We start from the raw sequence: 9,748 nt of genomic DNA, 5'->3' as shown, positions 1-9,748 counted from the left end.
AGTATGAGTTGACTGGATCTCTTTTACCATGAATTACAATGTCTAGTCAGTCCTTGATCTTTAAAGGTGCACTGCATTTATGTTTTGCGGTCTTAGAAATGGCTAGCGAGATACCATCTTGTTATATCATATTATGATTGTTTTGAGAAAGTGTTGTCATCCGAGATTTATTATTATTTCTTGCTAGTTGATTATGCCATTGATATGAGTAAACATGAGACCTAAGCGTTATTGTGAATGTGGTTAGTCATAATCTTTGCTGAAAACTTGAATGCTGGCTTTACATATTTACAACAACAAGAGCAAATAGAGTTTGTAAAAGTTTTTCTTTATCACTTTCAGTTTCTCAACTGAATTGCTTGAGGACAAGCAAAGGTTTAATCTTGGGGGAGTTGATACATCTCCATCATATCTACTTTTCCAAACACTATACATCTCCATCGTATCTACTTTTCCAAACACTTTTGCCCTTGTTTTGGACTCTAACTTGCATGATTTGAATGGAACTAACCCGGACTGACGCTGTTTTCAGCAGAATTGCTATGGTGTTATTTATGTGCAGAAACAAAAGTTCTCGGAATGAACTGAAACTTCACGAAACATCTATTCAAAAATATAAAAAATCCTTGCAAAAGATGAAGACCAGGGGGCCCACCACCTGTCCACGAGGGTGGGGGCGCGCCTGCCCCCCTAGGGCACACCCCCCTACCTCGTGGGCCCCCTGGAGCTCCTCCAACCTCAACCCCAACTCTATATATTTGCTTTCAAGGAGAAAAAAAATCAGAGAGAAGAATTCATCACGTTTTACAACACGGAGCCGCCGCCAAGCCCTAAAACCTCTCGGGAGGGCTGATCTGGAGTCCGTTCGGGGCTCCGGAGAGGGGAATCCATCGCCATCGTCATCATCAACCATCCTCCATCACCAATTTCATGATGCTCACTGCCGGGCGTGAGTAATTCCATCGTAGGCTTGCTGGACGGTGATGGGTTGGATGAGATTCATCATGTAATCGAGTTAGTTTTGTTAGGGTTTGATCCCTAGTATCCACTATGTTCTGATATTGATGTTGCTATGACTTTGCTATGCTTAATGCTTGTCACTAGGGCCCGAGTGCCATGATTTCAGATCTGAACCTATTATGTTTTCATCAATATATGAGAGTTCTTGATCCTATCTTGCAAGTATATAGTCACCTATTATGTGTTATGATCCGTTTACCCCGAAGTGACAATAATCAGGATACTTACCGGTGATGACCATAGTTTGAGGAGTTCATGTATTCACTATGTGCAAATGCTTTGTTCCGGTACTCTATTAAAAGGAGGCCTTAATATTCCTTAGTTTCCGCTAGGACCCCACTACCACGGGAGGGTAGGACAAAAGATGTCATGCAAGTTATTTTCCATAAGCACGTATGACTATATTCGGAATACATGCCTACATTATATCGATGAACTGGAGCTAGTTCTGTGTCACCCTAGGTTGTGACTGTTACATGGTGAACCACATCCGGCATAATTCTCCATCACTGATATGTTGCCTACGAGCTTTCCACATATTGTTCTTCGCTTATTTACGTTTCCGTTGCTATTGCTATCATCACCACAGAATACCAAAAACATTACTTTTGCTACCGTTACTACTACTAGCATATTACTTTGCTACTAAATACTTTGCTGTAGATATTAAGTTTCCAGGTGTGGTTGAATTGACAACTCAGCTGCTAATACTTGAGAATATTCTTTGGCTCCCCTTGTGTCGAATCAATAAATTTGCGTTGAATACTCTACCCTCAAAAACTGTTGCGATCCCCTATACTTGTGGGTTATCAATTACAGCGGGGAGACGAGGTGTTACACCGCTGCATAGAGGGGGAGACAGTTGATGTTGGTGGTAGCAAGATTGTTGATGTAGATCACCGTCCCGATCGTTGCCCCGGTGGCACTCCGGCGCCACCGGAAGCGAGGGGGAGAGAGCCCCCCACCTTCTTCTTCTTCCTTGGCATCCCCCCTAGATGGGAGGAGAGTTACCCCTATGGTCCATGGTCTCCATGGCAGCAGAGGGGCGGGAGACCCTCCGAGATTGGATATCCCTCTCTGTTCTCTTCTGTTTCGCGTCCCCGAGATCTGGCCCTTCACGGTTTCCTAAATTCCCAGAGATCCGTAACTCCGATTGCGCTGAAATTTTTACATGGTTTTTTCCATAAATTATCTTTCTTGCGCCATAAGAAGGGCCCCAACCGACCTTCGAGGTGGGCACAAGACACCTGGGTGTGCCAGGGGGTGCCTGGCGCGCCCTGGTGGGTTGTGGGCACTGTGGGCCCCCGTTTGCGTTGATTCCACCTCCTAAAAATCACATATATTCCAAAATAATTCTCCGTAAATTCTATGGCGTTTGGACTTTGTTTGATATGGATTTTCTGTGAAACAAAAACATGCAATAAACAGGAACTAGTACTGGGCACTGGATAAGTAAGTTAGTCCAAATAAGTCATATAAAAAGTTGCCAAAAGTATGTAAAAGTTGAATAATATTGGCATGAAACAATCAAAAATTCTGGATACGACAGAGATGTATCAACATCCCCAAGCTGGACCCGGAGGCGGAGGAGAATTTGGCAGAGGAGATCGCCTCCAGCGACGAGGGCGAGGACGAAGAGGACGAGGACGGCGAGTACATCGCGCCAAACAACGGAGCGAGCAGCCGGCCTCAGCCAGACCAAGCCTCGACCAGCAGGCCGCGTGATGCCACGCTGACTGTTGCTGGTGCCGACCAGGTCGAGACACACCAGTCGGCAGCTCCACCATCCGGCACCTCTGCCTCCCCCGACCCATCGGATCCGCCTACTGCTCCTTTGGCCTAGGCGGCCACTTTATCTTTCCTGTTTTTGTAATCTCTTGAACGAACAAGTTAAATTCACGCAGTTCCACCGACTGGGGGTGTTATTTCAAACTCCATCGAATGCTGGCTAAGAGCCTTTTGATATGTAAATAAGTTTGTTCTCGCACATGCTTGTGCTCTTGCCGAGTTCTAGCTTGGTTTTGCTTTTTTGTTCTTCTTGGATTTTTCCTTTGCCGCCTCATTTGGTTGCCACCCTGCTAGCCAAATAGCCTCTCTGCGGTCTGTGGTTGGGTCAAGGACTTGGCCGTTTAGGATAGACAAGTACTTCGGCCGCCTAGAACATAGCTAGTCAAGTGAGAAGCCGGCCGGCCAGTGATAACCCACAAGTATAGGGGATCAATTGTAGCCTCTTTCGATAAGTAAGAGTGTCGAACCCAACGAGGAGCTAAAGTTAGAACAAATATTCCCTCAAGTTCTATCGACCACCGATACAACTCTACGCACACTTGACGTTCGCTTTACCGGAAACAAGTATGAAACTAGAAGTACTTTGTAGGTGTTTTTGGGTAAGCTTGCAAGAAAGTAAAGAGCACGAAAATAAAGACTAGGGGCTGCTAAGATAAAGACACAACTAAATTAGCTTTAGTAAAGAGCTTTTGTTAACAAGAAAGTTATTTGTCCCTAGGCAATCGATAACTAGACCGGTAATCATTATTGCAATTTTATTTGAGGGAGAGGCATAAGCTAACATACTTTCTCTACTTCGATCATATGCACTTATGATTGGAACTCTAGCAAGCATCCACAACTACTAAAGATTCATTAAGGTAAAACCCAACAATAGCATTAAAGCATCAAGTCCCCTTTATCCCATACGCAAACAACCTACTAACTCGGGTCTGTGCTTCTGTCACTCACGGCACCCACCATAAGCAAATCATAAGCATATTTCAAACCCTACAGCGGGAATCCCTCACGCTTGCGCGACACGGAGAGAACCATAGGACAGCACCAATAAAACATACAACTCAAACCAATCACGATCATCAAATAGCCATTAGGACAAAACAGATCTACTCAAACATCATAGGATAGCCATACATCATTGGGAAATAATATATAGCATTGAGCACCATGTTTAATTAGAGATTACAGCGGGTAAGAGAGAGGTTACACCGCTGCATAGAGGGGGGAAGAGTTGGTGATGATGGTGGTGAAGTTGTTGGTGAAGATGGCGGTGATGATGATGGCCCCCGGTGGCACTCCGGCGCCACCGGAAGTGAGGGGGAGAGAGCCCCCCTCCTTCTTCTTCTTCCTTGACCTCCTCCCTAGATGGGAGAAGGGTTTCCCCTCTGGTCCTTGGCTCCCATGGCGTGGGAGGGGCGAGAGCCCCTCCGAGATTGGATCTATCTCTCTGTTTCTCTCTGGTTATGCGTTCTCCTCTGCCTCTGTTTCACCGTTTCGTATATATATGGAGATCCGTAACTCCGATTGGCCTGAAACCTTTGCCGTGATTTTTTTCTGAATATTAGATTTCTTGTGGCAAAAGAAGAGCGTCAACCGTCTTACGGTGGGCTCACGAGGGTAGGCGGCGCGCCCCCTGCCTCGTGACCACCTCGGGCACTGGTTCGCTTTGATTTTCCTTCCGAATTTTCCATATTTTCCAAAAATAAGCTCCGTCTGTTTTTATCCCGTTTGGACTCTGTTTGATATGGATATTCTGCGAAACCAAAAACATTCAACAGACAGGAACTGCCACTGGGCACTGGATCAATATGTTAGTCCCAAAAATAGTATAAAAAGTTGCCAAAAGTATATGAAAGTTCGATAATATTGGCATGGAACAATCAAAAATTATAGATACGACGGAGACGTATCAGCCAGCTGCTCAGCAGCTGGACGGTGAGGAGAGGAGCCGGCTTGGCCTATGCTGATGTTTTTCCTTAGTCATTTTTCGTGTGGACATCATTTCCTGCCTTTAGCTCTTGTCAGTCGAACAGTCGCTCTGTGAGCTGTGGCTTAAGGCAAGAGAGGGCTTAGATGTCGGCACACTACTTGTCTGACTGAGGTGGTAACAACATAGGACAAGGCGCGAGCCCCCGGGCCGACTGGTTGGACCCGGTGCCGGGCGAAAGAATGAAATAATACATTCACAGGCATAATCTTATCATATAGATAAAGAGGGTTGCCCCCGAGTGCTCCTCGAGGGACCCGTTGTCTTTTCATAATACAAAAGGTAGCATGGTACATTCTGCATTAACTGTAAAATCTTTGGAGGAGATTTGCGTTCCATGGGTGCTCTGTTTCCTTGCCGGAATCGTCCCTCTTGCGTTCCCTGGGCTTCTGTGCGTCGATGAGGTAGTAGGAGTCGTTGCCCAGGGTTGTGCTGATGATGAAAAGCCCTTCCCAAGGGGCCGAGAGCTTGTGGTGGTCGGCTGTTTGCTGGATTAGTCGGAGCACAAGGTCCCCTTCCGGCTGTGGTAGCGGCACATGCCCTGCTGGTAGATGGCGAACCGGCTGAGTGCCAACAGCCGGCCCTTCTCCAGCAGGTCGACGCCGTCTTCTCACGCCTCCTTCGCTTCCGCCTCCGCGTACATGGTGACGCGAGGAGAGTCAAACTCAATGTTAGTTGGGATGACGGCCTCGGCCCCATACACGAGGAAGAAGGGAGTGAAGCCGGTTGCTTTGTTTGGTGTAGTCCAGAGGCTCCAAAGTACGGCTGGCAGCTCTTCGATCCAGTAGCCGGCCGAGCACTCCAGTGGCTCCACCAGTCGGGGCTTGATGCCGGACAGGATCAGGCCGTTTGCTCGCTTGACCTGGCCGTTTCACCGCGGATGGGCAACAGCCACTAAGTCCAGTCGGATGCCCTGCGTCGTGCAGAAACGGGCCAAGACGCCTTTGGCAAAGTGTGTGCCATTGTCGGTGATGATGCTGGGTAGTACACCGTACCGGATGGTGATATCTGCAATGAAGGTCACAACAGTCGGACCATTCAGTTTCTTGATTGGCATCGCTTCAATCCACTTGGTAAGTTTGTCCACGGCGACCAGCAGATGGGTCATGCCATCACATGTTGTCTTGAATGGGCCCACCATGCATGTCCAGCCCCTACATGGCAAACGACCAAGTGAGGGGGATGGTCTTGAGTGCAGAAGCCGGCATGTGCTGCTTGGAGCTAAAGCGTTGGCATCCTTTGCACTTCTTGACCAAATCTGTGGCTTCATCCAAAGCAGTCGGCCAGAAGAATCCTTGGCGGAAAGCTTTGGCGACAAGGGATCTGGAAGCCGCATGGTGGCCGCACTCGCCTTGGTGAATGCCTCTGAGGATTGCTTTGCCCTTCTCCGGCTCTACCACTACAAGAAAACCCGCAATAAAGCAACATATATTCTACAACGTTTTGAATGTATGTTGCAAAATTCACAATAGATACGAATAATAAGTATTATAGCATATGCGTTGTAGATTGCAACCGGCCACAACTAGCCCAACGCACTAACCCAGCCTCTTGTCTAGCCTGGCCCAAGTTGGCTTTCATGATTAATCTAGGTCTTCCTCTGTTGCTCAAAAAATCTAGGTCTTCCTCTCGATCCTATAGGATCCCATGCCGGCCGCCGCCCCTCGACCTACCTGCATCTAGGAGCGCCGCCCCTCACCAGTCACCACTCCCCTGCGATCCTCCATCCTAGAAGGCCGCTCCTCAGGCCCTCACCACTCCCCCTGCGATCCTCCATCCCGGCACACCGTCGCTAGTCAACACTCCCCTGCGACCTACTTCCCATCGCGCCGTCCCTCTCGTCACCGCTCCCCTTCGACGACCAACTGCATCTACTACCTTCGCACGAGGGCCTGCAGCTACTGGCAGAGTTACCCCTACACCCTCGCAATCGCGCTACCTTGGTGAGCCAGACCGCTTTTCTTGTCCTAATTTTATTTTCCCCATCTTGCTCTGCTTCACTTCAGTCTAGTTGGGAATTGCTACTTACGACATGCCAGTCCCTGATAATGATCGACATGTTGAATTATAGATGGTTGCTGCGGAGGGGATCTTCTAGCTGAAGCATCTTTCTGTGATTGAACTGATTTTAGTTATGGCTTAGGAGCCTGTCACGAGCCCATGTAAGTGAAAGTTGATTATGCAGTCGTTGGTTGCTCTCGTTGATTATGTGATTGACTGATTGTATAATAGGCTTGTTGTCTTAGTCTCATGGTTGATGTTGATGATTCAAAGTTCCACTTTCTGCTTACATGCCAAGATGTAGGCCTGATCAGTCACTCCATCATACAGTCATATTTCTATTGGAAAAATCATTTTTAACCTTATTACAGCTGAACTAGGTAGCAGTGTTCACATGTTCCAGTGAGTTGTTGTAGAAGTGAGAACTTTACGCGAAGTTGTTGTAGAAGTGAGAACATCCGCGAGTGTTGTATCACGGCCATCTACTCAGGCCTGACTACTTGACCGCCATAACTTAGATGTTTGTTAGTTTGTTACGTAATGGGCACTCTTTCTTTCTAATCATATCTGCTCAGAGGTCTAATTGGTCGCATCATCGTGCCTCCACACATGGTGTAAGCGCTAATTCTATTAAATTGCATGCATAACTGTAGCCTAATTAACTTGAACGTGTGATGCTTCAGTGTATGTGTTAATTCATACATGTCTGCAGGAGCACGATTAGTTTAATATCGGCATGGTGGCTATTTCTTTATACATATATCGTCCCACTAGTCTGTGTGATGCATGTGCAAAAGCATAAGCTCCCAGTATAAACATTATGATGGTCCTTATGTTTGGTAGATTTTTTATGTAACCTTCTTAGTATTTTGAGGTACATCTTAACTATAATTGTTTGTGCAATTTGTAAAACTTATGTCACTATGTATCAAAAAACATATGTTGTTCTATTGTATTTGCAGCACATAAATTATCAAGGTTTCTTTTCAGTTTCAAAGAAAACAAATGTTTACTTGAGCAAATTAGCACTATGTACCAGTGCAGGTATGTGGCATGCAAGCAGAGAAGAGGATGACCTTGACAATTACCAATTCTACCTTATATTTTATCTAACAAGGTCAGTTTCATCATAGCTTGTTTTTCTGAATGTGAAAATATATGTACTGCCATTGAGGAAGGACAAACACAAATAATTATCTGTGGTGGTGATAATTTAATAGGTCATGTAAAGGTTAGCCAAAATAACTTTATTGCTTCGTTAATTAAGTTCTTAGCCACACACGCATGCACGCATGCACATTAGGCCATTATTGTGCTGGAGTTTGCTCATGTCGATTTCATCTCTCTTCTTTCTCTAGCAACTTCGCATATTATCCCATTATTGTGCTGTAGTTTTCAACCATGTGATAACAGAATTCAACTCCTTGATGTGTCCTTGGGTATATATTTATAGTACGAATTTATAGGGTGCTGATAGTGTATACTTTAGTCAAAAGAAGATATGTACATGGTAAAACATAGTGGATGACTCAGAGAAATCCTATCGTGTAAAATATTCGACATATTTGATACGTATCTAGAGTCGAATATCCACAATAGGATATTTGCTGCAAGTGTCACTAATACAAGCTGAATATTGTGAAATATTGGGCTTGATATACAACATGAACCCCTTAAATTAAGTCATGCTGATCTTATATAATTTTTACATGTATAAATTTCTCATTGAGTGTGTTTTCACTATCAAATTTTACTCACGATTTGTTTTGGATGTTTTTTGTTTGTTTGATTGTATCCTGACTTTGCAGTGACCAAGCGTTCTAATAACTCTATTCTACAGCACCTCCTTTCTCCAACCTCATCAGTTGGGGAGACATATGGCCTCCAAGTATACATAATTTCTCTCATATTTTTTTTCTTTAAGAGAAATAGCGTAAGGAGAAACCATTACTGATGTCAGATCTGAGCTAACAATTTCGGATCACCATAGTACTTATGCCCAGCTAACAATGTGAAACATAAAAATGTTAGCCCGTGCAAACGTTGACGACTAGTATGCATAGTAGAGTAACCTTACTAGCTTTTTTACAATGTTTGAAAAAAAATTATGCCTGCTATCTTGCAATCGCTGGGAGGAGGATCCTTGCATTGTCGAAAAACAATATAATTGTGAATTTATGTTGTATGATGATAGGAACTTATACTGTAAACAAGATATTAACAAGCGAAGCTTTTGCAATACATTCATGGTTACAACTACAATAATATTTGTTATTTTTATGCAGTGTGTAATGGTTTAAGAATCGACCAAATTACCATTGTGATTTCCTAGAGAAAGTACACAGTACTCACCTGGTGTAGATGAATTTCTGGAGTTTGCATATAGAGATATACTAGCAGATACAATGCATTATGTGTTAACAGTTTATTTTTTTGTCTGTAGATTCAAAGGATAAATGGATGATTATATGGGTGTGTCGCAAGTATACTGCAAAGATGATGATGATGATCATGATGTCCTGTTCATGATGATGATAATGGACGCTTTCAGTTTTGGTTAAGTTTCGGGGATGATGTTCTTGTTGAATGATGTTCCTCGGTTAACTTTTAGATTAGTTGTACGGATATTGATGGATGCTTTTAGTTTAAGTTCCGCTGTCAAGAAAATATTTGGATTATGCATCACATTTGGATGATGTTCCTTGTGTAATATCCACTATTGTAATCCAATAGTTTTATCTAATATATGAGTTCTTCCTCCCATGAGTATGTTCTTTTGTTTTTTCTTCACATGTACATAATTATCACCATTACGTGAAGAGTTAATTTAATTACCGGCAATATATTATTATATATATAATAATATTATTCACATTATATATGTATCAACACCTGAAATGTTGCAAATTCTTCGTTGCCAAGCAATGTGATCCTGCTTCATGTACATTAAGC

At 44.2% G+C, this 9,748-nt stretch overlaps 1 long non-coding RNA gene across 2 annotated transcripts; it reads left to right on the top strand.

The window, feature by feature from the left end:
- Positions 1 to 6,412: 6,412 nt before the first annotated feature.
- On the top strand, positions 6,413 to 9,548 carry LOC123154355 (uncharacterized). Of its 2 annotated transcripts, none has more exons than XR_006476808.1 (5): positions 6,413 to 6,738; positions 6,867 to 6,957; positions 7,841 to 7,913; positions 8,605 to 8,684; positions 9,240 to 9,548. It is a non-coding gene; the product is annotated as an uncharacterized lncRNA (long non-coding RNA). The 2 variants fall into 2 exon arrangements; XR_006476809.1 differs by having other exon boundaries at positions 7,836 to 7,913.
- The last annotated feature ends 200 nt before the right edge of the window (positions 9,549 to 9,748 follow it).

Source organism: Triticum aestivum, chromosome 7A, assembly GCF_018294505.1.
Source record: "Triticum aestivum cultivar Chinese Spring chromosome 7A, IWGSC CS RefSeq v2.1, whole genome shotgun sequence".
Classification (NCBI taxonomy): Eukaryota; Viridiplantae; Streptophyta; class Magnoliopsida; order Poales; family Poaceae; genus Triticum; species Triticum aestivum.
Note: the sequence above shows the minus strand (reverse complement) of the source record. Positions and strands in the feature narration are given on the sequence as shown.